This window comes from Adiantum capillus-veneris, chromosome 30 (assembly GCF_014529385.1).
Source record: "Adiantum capillus-veneris isolate H3 chromosome 30, ASM1452938v2, whole genome shotgun sequence".
Classification (NCBI taxonomy): domain Eukaryota; kingdom Viridiplantae; phylum Streptophyta; class Polypodiopsida; order Polypodiales; family Pteridaceae; genus Adiantum; species Adiantum capillus-veneris.
In genome coordinates this window covers 15,477,497-15,494,234 of record NC_140960.1, presented here as the reverse complement: position 1 = coordinate 15,494,234, position 16,738 = coordinate 15,477,497, and the positions used below count along the sequence as shown (strand labels likewise).

General features: G+C 45.2%; 1 pseudogene; it reads right to left on the bottom strand.

Annotated features, from left to right (window-relative positions):
• Positions 1 to 11,366: 11,366 nt before the first annotated feature.
• On the bottom strand, positions 11,367 to 11,887 carry LOC147417585 (large ribosomal subunit protein uL6 pseudogene; annotated as a pseudogene).
• Positions 11,888 to 16,738: the final 4,851 nt, after the last annotated feature.

The following is a 16,738-nucleotide window of genomic DNA, read 5'->3' as shown; positions in this document are numbered from 1 at the left end:
ATCACGATGATGATGAGGATGAAGGGGACTGATATGACACAAATACCCCCTCTTGTACCCACATTTCACACGGGAAATGGTCCCGAGGTCCCTCTCGAGTCTCGACTCTCTTGTTCTCTCTCTCTCTCTCTCAAGACGGTAAGAACTCTCTCTCTCGCGTATTGTACAGTTTCTAGTTTGCTCCCAAGCTTCCAAGCATTCCACGCCCAGTGAATTCTTCTCTCTCTCTCTCTCTCTCCTCTCGTTGGCTAGATCTTTCATAGTTTCCTACGACGTAAAAACTCTCTTCTTCTTCTTCTCTTTCTTCTCTCTCTCTCTTATGGTGCGCACATGTGCCATTCACCTCTGTGTTCGGCCAAAAAGCAGTTGCCATATCAGTCGGCCCCGCCATGCCCTTGTCTTCAAGGTATCGGATCACCAACGGTGTCACTGTAATGGAGCCTCCCTCCCCTCAGCACGTTCAACAAAGGTTCGTGTCGTTCGCATGGCGAGACGGTCGTTCAGAGAGCAGCAGACTTGCCAAAGCTGCCATGACTTGGCGTGGACCAGTCGGATTCATTCCCGCTCTGCAATGTTGTTGTGATCAGATAATGAGCTCTAAACTCTGCGATTGATCGTCTGCATGTGCGCAAGTTCTACATCGGTTGTCACCAGTTCAATAGTGAATGATTGCCTGCATGAATGGTGCATGTGCGCTCTACATCTCTCTCTCTCTCTCTCTCACACACAAAGGTTAACAAGTGATAAAATCAAGAGGCTGGCCATGATCAACATTGGAATGTAAGCAAGTGATATAACCAGGAGGCCTACCCAATATACCATTTCCACGACCTAACTAAGTGTATCGATTTGTTAGATTCACTTCATAAGGTAAAATATGTATTTGTGTACCAAGGAGTCTACAAAGTGTCATCTCAAAGAACGGACATAAGGTGATAGGCTACTGTGGTGTTGTAATAACTTCTTTATTGCTCAATGAAATAGATTTTGGAGCACTTCTCTCTCTAAGAACTACATTCTGTGAGATATATATACATCCTAGTAAAACGGCGTCGTTTTTGGCAGCGGCATGGCAATGTTATCTCCCCAATGTTTAACCCCCCCCCCCCCCTTCTCTCTCTCTCTCTCTCTCTCTCTCTCTCTCTCTCTCTCACACACACACACACACACACACACACACACCCGACCATGTCAATCAACTTCAAAATTTGTGCTGAGAGGGGAAAATGTGTCTCAACTTAATATCATGCCATTTTCTATCTACAGCTCTCTCTCTCTCTCTCTCTCTCTCTCTCTCTCTCTCTCTCTCTCTCTCTCTCTCTCTCTCTCTCTCACACACACACACACACACATGCACGCATGTATGCTTTCCTCTGGTTCGACAATGATGCCTTGTGTTTTAGTACTAAAAACAGCAACAGGCAAGGTACAGGATGTCGAGAGCTAGATCAAGAGTTCAGGTCCCAGGAGACCAATGCCAAGCAGGTTAGGACATCTCTCTCTCTCTCTCTCTCTCTCTCTCTCTCTCTCTCTCTCTCTCTCTCTCTCTCTCTCTCTCTCTCTCTCTCTCTGTGGCCGATAGCCTATGACGTTGGATGATGACCTAAAATTGAGAGCCAGAGGACACGCACACAACTGACATTTCTCTCGTTCGATCTTTGCGACTTTGACCCTCAGTTTTTGCAGCCTAACAGACGATGTGTGGAAGAGTCAATTGGGTCAGGAGAGGTCCAATGCTTGATGTCAGGAGAGGTCTAGTGCTCAAGCATTCTCTCTCTCTCTCTCTCTCTCTCTCTCTCTCTCTCTCTCTCTCTCTCTCTCACACACACACACACACACATGCATGATTTCCTCTATTTCGATAGCGTTGCCTTGTGTTTGAATGCTGAAAACATGAGCGGGCAAGGTAATGGATGCCGAGAGCAAGAAGTGCTCGGGACCTCTCTCTCTCTCTCTCTCTCTCTCTCTCTCTCTCTCTCTCTCTCTCTCTCTCTCCATGGCCGAGAGCCACTGTACTATGCCCTTGGATGCCGATAGTACAACCTACAATTGGGATCCAAACGGCACGCACACACGACTGCAAAATTAGAAGGCAAGAGCTCATTGTTGTCCAGTAATAAGTGACGCATCTTTCAAGACGCTTTATAACCCTTTTATGGTGCCGCTGGTGGCTGCCCAATCGATTTGCGTGCTCGTGAGTCATAACCTCTCTCTCTCTCTCTCTCTCTCTCTCTCTCTCTCTCTCTCTCGCCCGAAGCTACAGGGCACACTGGCAGTTGCATGAGCTTGCGCCACGTGGCCAAGGGAGGGGTCCGGAATCCCTTCCCCCATTATTGTATGATTAAGGTAAACTAGCGTCGCATTGGAAAGAGCGAAGAGGCTAAGAGATAGCCAGAGAAAGAAAGTACATGGTTTTCAACAACCCAAACTCGACCATAGAGAAGTGATAGAGATCAAACACCGATACCACCAAGAGATGGAAGCAAGGATTACCTAGCCTCGAGTGGATCCTAACAAAGTCCCTAGGGAACTCTTCACCCCAAGTAGAGCTCTACAGCACCTTCTGCTCCAAACATCCTTCTTGCTACTGCTCTTGCCTACCAAGATCCTCCCTCTCCTTCCCTTCAAATATGGACAATTCTCTCTCTGCCCTCAAACATCACCTCTTTTGAATGGCTGCATAAATCTCTCTCTCTCTCTCTCTCTCTCTCTCTCTCTCTCTCTCTCTCTCTCTCTCTCTCTCTCTCTCTCTCTCTCTAAAAACGCAGCCGTTTTTTGACCTAGTAGACAGCAGTCCACTCTTTTGATCATAACTTCTTCATCCGAACTCCGATTTGGGTGATCTATAGCTTCAATCGAAGAGCACGAAGTCCTCTACGCATTGATGTAAAGACAGAAATTTTCAGAGTTATGGAAGGCGTTTCTGTAGCAGCATTTCCGAAGTGAACAGGTTCAACAAAATTGATTCTCATCTCCTATTTTACATACAATGTCTTCCGGCACTCGCAAGGGTTCTTCTTCTTCAACAAGGTCCACAACCATTGTGGAAAATGATCCAAAATCTCCTAAGTGTGGAGATAGCAACACAACCACCCAACCAACGACATCGGAAACCATGATCATGGCGTACTTGGTATCATTGCAAGAGACCGTAAACAAACAAGGCGAAAACTTACGAGCACTTGCAATGGAGAATGGCACACTAAGGGTACTTGTGGTTGAGAATGAGAATCTCAAGAGGACACTTGAAATGCAAACAACACGTTTGATGCAACTTGAAGAGGAAGTCAAGGAATGTAAACGCTCTCTTGTGGACTTGAATGCTTTGAAGGAGCGGATGAGCAAAGTAGAGCATGACCATGTATTGAAAGAGGAGAAATTTGACACTATGAGCCGGGATGTATGCGACATGAAAAATGTATGCACAAACAAGTCTTGGGCTGATGTATGTGGTAGCAATGTGGTTTCTAATTCCTCACTCATACAAGCTATGGTTCAAACAAAGAATGTTGAGAATGTGGATGTGGAGGAGTTGAAGGAACGGGAGCGACGTTCCAAGAACATCGTTATTCGTGGAATTCCCGAAGAGAAGTTAGAGACACCTCCTTCTCTTGCCATTGTTATTGAAGATTTCTTCAAAACCCACTTTGGCATGTCCGGATATGGTCTATGGAGCACATAGAGTGGGGAAGCAAGGAGCTCCTCGCTCGGGAGAACGGCCAATTGTATGCACCATGCCGGATGAGACCAAGCGAAAGATTATCCTTGATAATAGTTGGATCTATTTGAGCGATACAAAATGTTTTGTATGTGAAGATCGCACTATTAAGCAACAAAATATGCGTCGCAAGGCATATGAGGAAAAGAATAATAAAAACAAGGAGATCTCTCATGAAGAAAATGTGCCCAAGGAGGAGGCAAGTCTCTCAAGCAAATAGGGATGCGTGACCTATGAGACCGAGTTACAATTGAAAATATGCTTTTGGAATTGTAATGGATACCCATGGAATGCGGGGGTTGGCATTGATGAACTAACAAGCAAAGCCGATGTTGTACTTCTTGTTGAAACTTGGGAGCATGATACACAAAGGATTAACGGCTTGGAGGATTACAATGTACATTCATTGATGTGGTCAAAGAATCTCAAGCAACGAAGAGGACAAGGAGGGTTACCATGTATGGTTAAGAAAGGATTGGAAGATTTTGTATCAATTGTGAAAGATGACAAGTACAAACATTATGTATGGCTGAAAATTATGACACCAAAAAGAGCACCCATTTTTGTAGCCGGTTGCTACATTCCTCATCATGATTCTCCCTTTTATGCTTGCATGGATAGAGATCAACCATTTTCTGATTTGGAAGAGGACATTGCTTATTTCAAAGGTGAAGGTGATGTTATTGTATTTGGGGATATGAATGCTCGCACAAAAACATTGCAACATGATACTCAACAATTTGATATGCCATACATTCCAAGGGAGTTAGAGGAAGTTCACTTGTATGATCGTACTTCAATGGATGAGAAAGAGCCGGATCACTATGGAAAGTTACTTTTACACATGTGTAATAGCACGGGTATGCTCATTGCCAATGGTGTATCTTTGTGGAGTGGAACCAATGGATTTACATGTAGGAGACATAATGGGGATAGTGCGATTGACTATATGCTACTCTCTGAAGCCATCATGTATCGCATAAAGAGTTTTATGTTTGGTCAATGGACCCCGGAATCCGACCATCTCACCTTATGTATTGACCTTTCATGTGGAGAAGCAACTAAGCATGATAATCTCAGCCAAAGGAAAGAGAAGTTATCACTATGTATGGATTTCAAACGGGCACCAATGTACATTGAAATGGTTGAGCAAAAATTATGGATGACAAAGCTTCAATGTGATGCACCATTGGAAACTAAATGAGAAGCTTTCAAAAAAGCTATTTGTTCTTGTGCGGAAGAATGCTTTGCCATAAAGCATCTCCATGGTATCAACAAAGATAGATCACGCAAAAGGTGGTTTGATAAAGAATGTCAAGATGCTCGAAAGTTCTTGATAAAGCTTGATGCAACTATGGACAAAGACAACTATCAAAGTCATTTGCATACATACAAGGCATTGATTCAAAAGAAGAGAAGAAGATGGGAAGTAAAGCAACAAGAATTTCAAGTCCAAGAAAAGACACATGCATGTGGAAGATTTTGGAGAAACTTGAGAGGCAAGCGGGTTGAGAATTTTGGTAACTTGAGTCTAGTGGATATGTACACACATTGTAGGCAATTATATGAGCAAGAAAATACTGAAAAAATGTCATTTTATGGTTCACTCCCATGTATGCCGTCTTTTTTTACTATTGAGGATGTATGCGGTAGACTTGAAAAGTTGGCCACTCGCAAAGCGGGAGATCTTCAAGGTATCAAGCCGGAGATGATCAAATGGACGGGAGATTTTACCCATGAGTGGATGTGTGATATGTTCAACCTTGCACTTCAACATGGTATGCCTTATGATTGGAGTACTAATTGGGTTAAGCCTTTGCATAAAGGAGGGGATGTAAAGAATGTAAGCAACTACCGGACTATAATGATTGGGTCTCTTATGGCAAAGTTGTTTGGGTGCATAATGGAGATGAAATTGAGTGATTGGGCTGAAGAGAATGACAAGCGTGCAAAGGGACAAGCGGGTTTTCGTCGATGCCATAGCACCATTGATCATCTTGTCACTCTTCGTGTTCTCATGGAGGAAAGTCGGTTGAAAGGCAAGCGATTGTATTGTTGTTTTGTGGACTTTAAGAAAGCCTTTGATATGATTCCACGTAACAATTTGTGGAGAAGGATGGAAGAACTCCAAGTGCCAAGTGAGTTTATGCTTGCGGTTTCTCGAATCTATGAGAAGGTGATTTGTCAATTGCGCATGGGAAGATAAATTTCAGAAATTTTTGTAAGCACTATTGGGGTTAAACAAGGATGTCCATTGTCACCAACTCTCTTTGGTCTATGCATCGATCAATTGGAACAAATGGTACTTGACTTTATGCAAGAAGAAGGCATTGAAGAGGTCACTATTTGCAATGCGGTAATCATGCTTTTGTTGTATCCGGATGATGTAGTGCTTCTAGCACACACTTTAGAAGATGCACAAAAGCTTATGGTTGTCCTTGAGAACTTTTGCTTGCATAGGGGGCTGATTGTAAATGAATCCAAAACAAAGGTTATGCTTGTGAAAACCAACCATAAGGAGAAGCCATGCATTGTGTACAACAATGAGACACTTGAAGTTGTTGAGAGCTTTAAGTACCTTGGCCTTGAGGTTCCATCCAATCACAAGTGGCATGAATGTGCTATGCGTCGTTTGGAAGCGGGAAAGAGAGCATATTATGCATTTGAGAACATGTGTAATGCGGGAAACATCAAGTGTTGGGTTCTCAAGAAGTATCTTTTTGATGCATTGGTGACACCGGTTCTTCTTTATGGAGTTGAAGTTTGGGGCGGGATCATCTCAAAGTCTACTTGGAAAGAGTTTGAGAATGTCCAAAAGCGTTTTCTTACAAACTTTCTCCAAGTTAAGACACAAACACCATATATGCTCCTACTTCTTGAGTCGGGATCTCTTCCAATTGAGGTTATGGGCATGGAAAGGGTTGTGGAGTACATGATAAAGATGCGTCAAAACCCCTCACATCGACTTCCTACAATTGCATGGGAAGCAAGCAAAAAAGTTCAAAAGACGCATAAAAGCAAGATCTTGAGCACGGGATGGATGCAAGACATAAAGAAGTGGTTTGGGAGATGGGATGCATTACACTTGCTACATGATGCTTCAATTGACTCTCAAGTGAATGAAGCTTTTCTACAACGCCAATGTATTACGGCTTGGGAGAAATCCGATGGGTCACGCTTCATACATTACACCACCTATATTGCCCCCAACTACAAATCCATGTTCTTCGCTGAGAGAGGAAACCGTACTCACACTTACATGCTTGAGCCTATTCCCTTGTCCGCGATATGCACTATCGCAGCAATTCGGCTTAGCTCCCATTTCCTTCGATGCGAGATAGGGCGTTGGGGCAATGGAGAAGAGTCAAATCGATTGTGCACATTATGCTCACTGCAAGTTCGAGAGTCTGAGTACCACACACTACTAGAGTGCTCAGCTTTTGATCACATCCGAACTTGCTTCTCTCACATTTTCAGCCATAACTTAGACCTACACACTTTCCTCTCCCAGCCAAAGTGTGGGCTCTCCATTGCGACTCTCATCACTACAATTTTGGAGCATCGAGAGTGACTCATTAGCCATACACATACTACATCACATGTAACTTTGGTCCCATAGGTCATATTTGACCTCCGAGGACGATAATAAAATCTATCTATCTCTCTCTCTCTCTCTCTCTCTCTCTCTCTCTCAACTTGCAAATACTGAGTGTGTGGGAGGTCGGTCACTCCGCCCAAGATCTTCATTTGTAGTGTGCAACATTGCAGTTTTTCCTTGAAGTCATATTGTTACCTGAAGCAAAATTCGTGCTCATTGCCTAAGAACTACCTGAAGAAGAAAGGCTCCTATGATTGCTTAACCAAGGATGGTGCAAAACTCGATGGAGGTGTTGAGAACCCCATCATTCAAGGCTTTCTGATTTCTCTCCAGGCAGACGAACCAAATCAATTTGATGCTCCCACTTGGGTATCAATGCTAATCCCAAGAGGTTGCCCTAAAAACCATCCGAACCTTTATTGAACAACTTTCCCTAGACGATGATGCCTACTTCTTGGCTGCCAACTGAGACCAGTGCAGCAACCTTCTGCACTTTTGTGCTAGGTTGCTGCACTTCTGTGCTGAGCAATGATAGATATGGGGGTATACCTATTACTGTATCATAGAAGAGAGATTGAGGATGGAAATTGTTACAAAAGCCAGTAAGGGAGTTGATGATGGGAACCGTCACGCCTAAATTCTTGCAGCCTTCCACAAATTTTCAAAATCGAGTAGAATAGCTGGGAGCCACTGCTGCAATGATACCTCACAAAAGAATGAGCATTGGGCACTTGAAACAGTGGGCGATTTGAGAAAACATTATGAAGGACTCGAGAACCGAGCGGTAGATGCGTGAGGAAATAGGAGGAAGAGATTCTGACGGGATTAGTGCAGCCCCCATCCCTTGTGTTTTGCAAGCCCATAGGCTGATCTGACATTCCCCATACCTAGGCCATCCATCCCATCCTCGCCTTGGCTGCCATTCACCCTTCGTTCAACCCATACATTAGCATTTTCAGCGTTTCAATAGCTAATCATAGATCAGCCCATCAACCTCCCATAATCTCATGAGGCCCATCAGAGTGGCATCAGTCCCTTGCAGAGAGACCATCCATCCCTGCCATTCAGCAAGGAGTTCAGCCATCTACATCAACCTGAATATCATCATCTTATCTAGTGTAGGGCCTTGCATTATCAACATATCCTGGGGTAAATCCATCTGTTCAAAACAAATCTGGGGTTGCACGGGGAACCATATAAAAGGAGGCCTACACTCGCACTTCCATAGATGCATGCTGGGAAAGGGCGTCTCCCTCCTCCAATGTTATTGCCCTGTAGCTCTATCATTGGTGTTTCCCACCTGACCTGGCAGGTATTCTTCGCTGAGCTGTCCACCAGAAACCTCCAGGATGGCTAGCTTGTGAGCTGCCATCCTAACTGCTCCGCCTACGCCATCCTTGACCCCCAAAACCTGCTGCCTCCTTGGATTGACCACCCTCCGGTCTTAACCAAGCTCTGTCAGCTACTTGTAACCACACCAATCAGACCTTGCAACTCTAAATTTGGATTTCCAAGCATGCCGAACCACCTCAGCCAAACAGAACGCTCAAAACCCCCTTGGTTTTTGGTCTCCAACTGCTCCAACGCCTTCCTCCTTGCGTTTCTCTTGCAGCTCGCAACCTTGGATAGTCCTTGCTTTGCCTTCAGTCAAATGCTCACGGACGACCTCCAAGCTGTAGCACTTTCCTTTCATAATCCAACGTAAACTCCTTTCTTAACAACTACCACTTTCATCCTCCTCGGCACCTGCATACGGTGCTCCCCAAGCTGCTGCTACTGGCAACCCTCTTTTTACAGTAGTCCTTTGCTTGTTTTTATATGCAGACATATGCCCCTTTTGCAGGGCAACCCTTTATAATCAGCTTGCATCAAGCGCTCTTCTCTACAATGTAGTCCGGCCTCACATAAGTTAGTGGTCGACACTCTACCTGCATCACCTAAGTAATTCCCTCTGCAACTGAAGGCCCTTTTCCTTGTATACAACGCCTTGTTTTCCTTGCCCGGGAGCTCCCTGCTTCCTCTCCTATCTCCTGCAAGGACAATAGTCTACAGTCCACAGCCCAACCCACTTCGTATCCAACGTTTCTCTCCTCATTGCACTTGGCCAAACCCTCATGGTGGCCAACTTCTTCCCTGCAGATTCCCGCCTTGCAGCACTCCCTTAGTATCTGCAGCTCTTGACCTCCTACAGGTCACACTCTCCTAGCGGCAATCCCCCCCTCCTTCTCAACCCAACACTCGACATGCTCCAATCTCCTACAACTTCGGTTTTCTGTAGCAAGGGAGCTCGCCTCCAAACCCCCCAAGGGTCACCACCAAGCCAATCACTACACCTAGCTGCCCCGAGGGCTCTACCACACACACACACAGGGCTCTAACACACACAAATCTCTCTCTCTCTCTCTCTCTCTCTCACACACACACACACACACACACAAACACACAGTCTCTCACATCCTCCCTCACTCTGTCCTACTCTCTCTTCACACACGCACACACACACACGCACACTCTCTGTCGAGCCACCAGCTACTGCGAGATGCTATTGGAGCCGCTATGTACGCTATCCGTGTAGGTGATCCGAGCTACCATCCAACAACCTCCAGGCTGCCATCCTTACTGCTTAGTTTACGCCACCCTCAGCTGCAGTCGGCCCCAGCACCTGTTGCCTCATTGACTTGACCACCCGCTGGCCGTGACCAAGCTCTGCAAGCTACCCGTAATAAGCACCCCATCAAACCCTGCGGCACTATGCCCCGAGGGCTTTTAACCCCACACACACACACACACACACACACACACACTCCGTCTCTGTCAGGCCCTCCCCTGAGTCCCCTTCCTCTCTACTGCTACTCTCTCTCTTCACACACACACACACACACACACATGCGCCCTCTCTATCAAGCCTCCCCTGTTGATCTGCCTCTTACAGTTGGTTGCGAGCTTTCGAGCTTCCATTAGAGCCGCTCTGGTATAGTAGCCTACATGTGCCATACTTGCCCTCTGCCTCTTGCCGGCTACAGGTTTCCACGATCCTTCCACCCTGCAGGCTCCTTGTATGGCATCATGCATTGGCATGCCATGGCACCTACCCTACGCTTTGCTAACGTGCTCTTCTAGAGCATCGCGCGCGCGCACAGACACTCCGTCGGCAATGCAGTACATAGCAACGGGCGACTCTCTCTCTCCCTCTCTCTGACCCTCTCTGCGCAAATGTGCTCCACTCTCGAAGTCCGTAGACTCAGCAGCTCTAGAGTGGTGGGCTCTCTTACTCACAGCATGGTAATCAATAGGCCCGCTCCAGCTCCATTAAAGCATGGCTCCATTCCCAGAGCTCTGCACACTCCAAATTCCGAGTTCTAACTCGAAAACACTGCTTGAAAGAAGTTCTATTTGTTTTTTATTCGACGGCGGCACCTCTGAGTGCTCTCTCTCTCTCTCACTTCCTCTCAGAGAACACCGTCCGAAGGGCGGATTGTAGAAAAGATGACACGTGTCTTGGGGGCAGGACGGAAACCTCTCCCCTTTTTACTATAGTATAAATATATATGTGTGTGTGTGCAATAACTACACAAAACTTGCTCTCAATTTGTTTTGTATTAAGTTCGAAGCTAACCAAAGGACAAGATGCATGGGGAGGGAGGAGGGGAGGTAGTGTTCAGATGCTATAGGAAATCGTGAGACGCTTTCTCCTAAGGATGTGGATGAGGATGTAAGTGATGTTGTTGCACCTGTAATGTTGGGTTTGGGCTTGGGCCTGGGCCATGTGGCTAGACACATCGACTCCTTATATAGCCATAACGAAGGATGAGGGTTTTCATGAAACACCTCTCTCTCTCTCTCTCTCTCTCTCTCTCTCTCTCTCTCTCCTCTTCAAAATCAAGGTATTTAGGTTACAATTACAACTCAAACAGCATTTCTCCGTACAAAAACACCAAGGAAAAGGATTTTTAAATACGCAATCCCTTGGCGTTTTTACAAAAAGGACAAGTAAAACTTCATAACTAGATTCATGGTGAAGTATCGCCCGATTCGCCGAGCTACTGTTGCTCACTCCTCAGAAATTGTTCCCTTCTCACTTACGTAAAAACCATCCAAAAACTTACGGCTATCTTTCTTCTTTATGTGGCATTTCTGGGGTTGATCAGGGCAAATGATCGTAAAACAAGCTCAATGTCATTGCCTTCCAAGAACAGTTCATCCTTAACCTTCTCCACTCGCATAACTGTAACACCGTCCAACATATCCACCTTCCTGACCGGCTTCTCACACAGGAAGTCTTGAATCTCAATGTTATCGTTGGAAGAGGAGATAATGGCGTTAATAAAAAAGCAAGCATACATAAAACGCATTTTGTAGCAATAACCCTTTGTGACACTGGTGATGAGATTTTGCACATGGCTGAGGGCAATGCAAATGCCAGCCATGGTCTTGCGGTAGCCAAATCAATTCTCGACCTTGAGCTTCTTGCCATCTTCGATCATCTGCAAGTCGAGGTTGAGGTGCCTGAAGTTGCGGGTGGAGCTACACACGGGGGCAGTGACATGGATCTGCTTAGACGAGAGAGAGAGAGAGAGAGAGAGAGAGAGAGAGAGAGAGAGAGAGAGAGAGAGAGAGAGAGAGAGAGAGAGAGAGAGAGAGAGAGAGAGAGAGAGAGAGAGAGGAGTGCCTAGACGAGAGTGAAACAACTTAACAAGCCATGGTGAAGGAAGGGTTGGGGGGCAAGCAGAGGATAGAGATGACGATGCAATGGTGAGCGTAAATGATGTAGAGATGGCGATGATAGTGGCAAGGGGAATTTTTCCCTCAATTTTCGAGGCAATCTCGGTCCATCTTGCATAGAAACCATTGATTTCAATAAAGTATTCGTAGATTTCCCTCCCAATTGCAAAGCAAAAGTGGCCATCATCGGCTCTGCGCACCGCCCCTCCGTCTCACCCTCCTTGTGCTTTGCCTTATGTGCATGTGCGCCTTCCATGTCCCATTCTGGCACGCGACCGACTCCACTCCTCCTTTGTTGTCACCATCCACCCTTCCTTGAGTTCGGCTTTTGCTTGAACCTGAATGGCAATCATTGTGATCCTCTTGAATGAAGCCCCAAAAAAATCATTGAACGTACCTACTTAAAAGCCATGTCACCAACATCGTTGACATGTTAGGGTGTAGCCATGGCGATGGAAAGCAACAACAAACGACAGTGTAGACAAGGAAATGGGAGGGCTATAGGAGTTTGAGGCGTAGGAATTTTGAGGGCAAGAAAGAGACTACAGGGCGGCGAGGAGATGGGATGCTTGCCTAAGGAAGGAGAAGAGAGAGAGGGGGGGCAAGACAGAGACTAGCAGAATAGGATAGCTCACGCCAAGGGGGGGGGGGGGAGAGAGAGAGAGAGAGAGAGAGAGAGAGAGAGAGAGAGAGAGAGAGAGAGGAGAGAGAGAGAGAGAGAGAGAGAGAGAGAGAGAGAGAGAGAGAGAGAGAGAGAGAGCTAGCTACATGCATGCGTCATTATAAGTGAACGAGGACCCATTCTTAACCTTTCAATCGCGTCTCCTCAACGAATCTCTTTTGATTCCACTCAAAACAAGGATTTTTCAAAATTGAGGACCCCTACAGTCTATTGATGCGCTAATTAATGGTTATTGCCGATTTGCCTAGTAGATTTTAAGTTTTAACCCACAATGCACACACGGCAAAGCAAAATTATCACTTATTTATTGTGAAAAATCATGATACAACAAACTCCAGGCTACTAAGTCCTTAAAATGAGTGTCTTCTAACCAATCAAAAAATTATAAATTTTAAAAAATTAATCTCTCTTTTTTCATTAGCAAAAAGGGAACACGTCACTATGGCCTTAGCCCTTTGGGCACGCCAAACATTTGGGAAAATTATCAAAATACGGAAATACCCCTCAAATTAGAAAAATTCTCAATATACCCTGACTCACTCGGAAAAAAAGTCAAAATGTTTTGGAGATCCTCCCCTTTACTGCCCCCCCCCCCCCCCCATGTCAGCTACACGTCCCGACCCTGAGCGCCCATTGCTTCGCCTCCTTCCACTCCCAACCCCTACCTACACTGTAGCAGACACACTCCAGTTACTTCCAAAACTGAACAAGCTTGCAGATGCCCGTAGAGAGAGAGAGAGAGAGAGAGAGAGAGAGAGAGAGAGAGAGAGAGAGAGAGAGAGAGAGAGACTTGCTTCAATCTCCGTGCGTATGTGTGAGACATAGAGTATAAGAGTGAGAGAGAGAGACATCGGCTACACCGCCCAACCTCGAGAGACCTGCCCAGTCTCCCTCTCGGAAGACGCTGAGTGAGCGAGCGAGAAAAAGAAGAAGAAGAAGAAGAGAGAGACTACGTCGGTGTCGTCAGCTGTCCCTCTCCATTTCAAACCACCCTTCGTGAATCCCGTAGCCTGTGCTGCAGTCAGGAGCCCACACGTAGGCCTCTCCCTTGGCCTTTCATTCATTAAGAAGTCGGCATCTTAGGTTGATTCTCGCTTTCCCAAATTTTTTCCAAAATTGGCCACACATACCCTTGCATCATTTTGGGATGGATTTGCCCCAATTTTTGCATAGTCTAATGTTTATGGCTATAGACATCTCTATCTTTTAGCGTCTCAGTCACGAATGGTATAGTCCCTGTTACTATCTAACCTCATCCTGTGTTGTGGCTAATGGCATGGAGGACTTTTTTTTTAAATTTTGCGCTAACAAACGATAAGGTTAAATAATAACAGGGTATAGTTTTTAAAAAATACCACTGACGTGGTGAGTTGCTACAGGTGCAGGAAGACGTAGACACTCGACGGACGACGGAGACAGAGGAGGGTAGCACCGTCGCGAGCCCATCGCCCAGCTCACCCATCTTGCGTGTACACACACACACACACACACACACACACACACACACACACACACACACACACACACACACACACAGACACACACACACACACACACACACACACACAGAGAGAGAGAGAGAGAGAGAGAGAGAGAGAGAGAGAGAGAGAGAGAGAGAGAGAGAGAGAGAGAGAGAGAGAGAGAGAGAGAGAGAGAGAGAGAGAGCCTTTGACACCACCCACTAAGGGAGAGAGAAAGAGAGGAAAGACATTTCATGGGGTGCGGTTAACCTTTTCTCGGCCTTTCTATTTTAAAATTAGAAAACCCTCTCACTCCAATTCTACAAGCACTCTTAGCTCAGCATTGTCCGAGTTTCTATACAAACACGTCTCCATGATGTGGTTGCCTTATGAGCTCACAAATAGAGGCATATGTGTTCAAAAAATTGTTGGAAATAGGGTTGCAAGGAAACACACACAGCTTGGAGAAGACGAAGGAAGCTCAAGGCACACAACAGAGAGTCATATTTCTTAGTGTGCAATGAAAGAGAAGTTAGCCTAAGAATGATGGGTGTATATACAATGCACGGGGGGAAAAACCTCCTAGTGAGGGAAAAAATGCCCCAGCGGTCCTAAGTGTGTTCACACACATCACTACCACATATGTATGGTAACAAATCCCTCATTGGGAGTGATGCAATGAACGAGAGTTGGCACATAGAGTATAGGGAATTGCCATGCCCTGAGGATAGGATCAGTCCACAAAGGGGAATAAGCCTAAATCTTTTCGAAAAGCTTTGACCTTCTCACGAGACAATGCCTTTGTGAAAAGATCTGCAAGGTTGTCCTATGTTGGCACATAAGCCAAGATGATCTCTCCTTCTAAGAGTCTCTCTCTGACATAGTGGTAATGCACCTCAATGTGCTTTGTGCGAGCATGGAAAATTGAAGTTCTTGCAACTGCTAATGCGCTCTGACTGTCAATGTAGATGATGTTGGCAGTGTCTTGTTTAACACCCAAATCAGCCATAAGGCATCTAAGCCATACACACTCAACCCTAGTTGTGAAGACTGCCCTGTACTTAGCCTGACAACTAGAAGTGGCCATAGTAGGTTGCTTCTTGCTCAGCCATGATATGCATGAACTGTCAAGCATGAAAAAAAAAAAACCACTCATGGACACTCGTGTGTCATAACAACCAGCCCAATTTGAGTCCAAAAAAGCATGTAAATCTGGCAACAATGATCCCCCTTGGGATAAAACAATCCAAGATGTAAAGTGCCACTCAAGTAGCAACAAAAAATCCACTTGACAGCCTGCCAATGCTTAGACCCTAAGCTATGCATAAATCTGTTGACCTGTGAGACTGCAAACTGAATATCCGGCCTCATGTGGCATACATAGATAAGGCATCCAACATCAATTTGGTAAAGAGTGATGTCGGCAAGATCACCAACATCATGAAGACTCAACTTCAAACATGTTTCCATGGGAGTGGCAATAGGCTTGTAGTCCTCAAGTCCAACTTACATAGCAATGTCTCTATGTAACTTGTTTGACACAAAGCAATACCACAACCACATTACTTAAATTGTATGCTCAAGTAATGATGCAACATCCCCAAATCTTTCATCTTGAAGGTAGCATTCAAATCAGCCTTAAATTCAACAATATGTGCCTCATTAGGACCAGTAATCAGTAAATCATCCACATACAAAACAACAATGAGAACTACATCACCCTCACGCTTTCCATACAAAGTGCTTTATGTTGGACTATTACGAGAGCCTTGTTTGACCAAATGAGTGTCAGCTTTCTCATACCAAGCATGAAGAGACTTCTTCAACCCATACAAAGCTTTCTTACATTTGCACACTTTATGCTCTTGTCCTTTCTTGACAAAACCGTGAGGCATTGTTACATAAACCTCCTCAAATATGTCACCATTCAAGAAAGCAGTAACAATGTCTTATTGATGTACATCCCAACCAAAATGAGCTACCAATGCACATAGAAAACGCATAGTAGTCATACAGCAAGTGGGAGAAAAAATATCTTCCTTTTTGTTGTGCATAGCCTTTTGCAACAAGTCAAGCCTTATAGCGATCAATCTCATCATCCGGCAGCTTGCATTTCAACTTGTAAACCCACTTTGTACCAATGGCTTTTTTGCCAGGAGGCAAATCACATAAAGTCCATGTGTCATTTTCTATAAGTGCATCCTATTTTGATTGCATGGCATCCATCCATTTTTTTGTGATTCATCAAAAGCCAAAGGTTCCTCTACATCACATAAGCTAGAAATAACCAAAGCATAACAATCCGATGCATAAGATGCATGGCAAGAACTTGAACGATTATGACTAGACAAAGGTGCATCCAACTTACTATCACGCAAAGTATACACTAACCATTTTGGCATACCTCTAGCCTGCTCATTCTCAGCCCTTTCCACATCAAGTACATCATATACATCTGCATCGGTAATGGGCTGGTCCGTAGCATTTTTTGAAACCCCATAGGCTACACATTTTCCTCATTTGAATCTACATTTGAACTTCCACCACTGAAAAGAGGC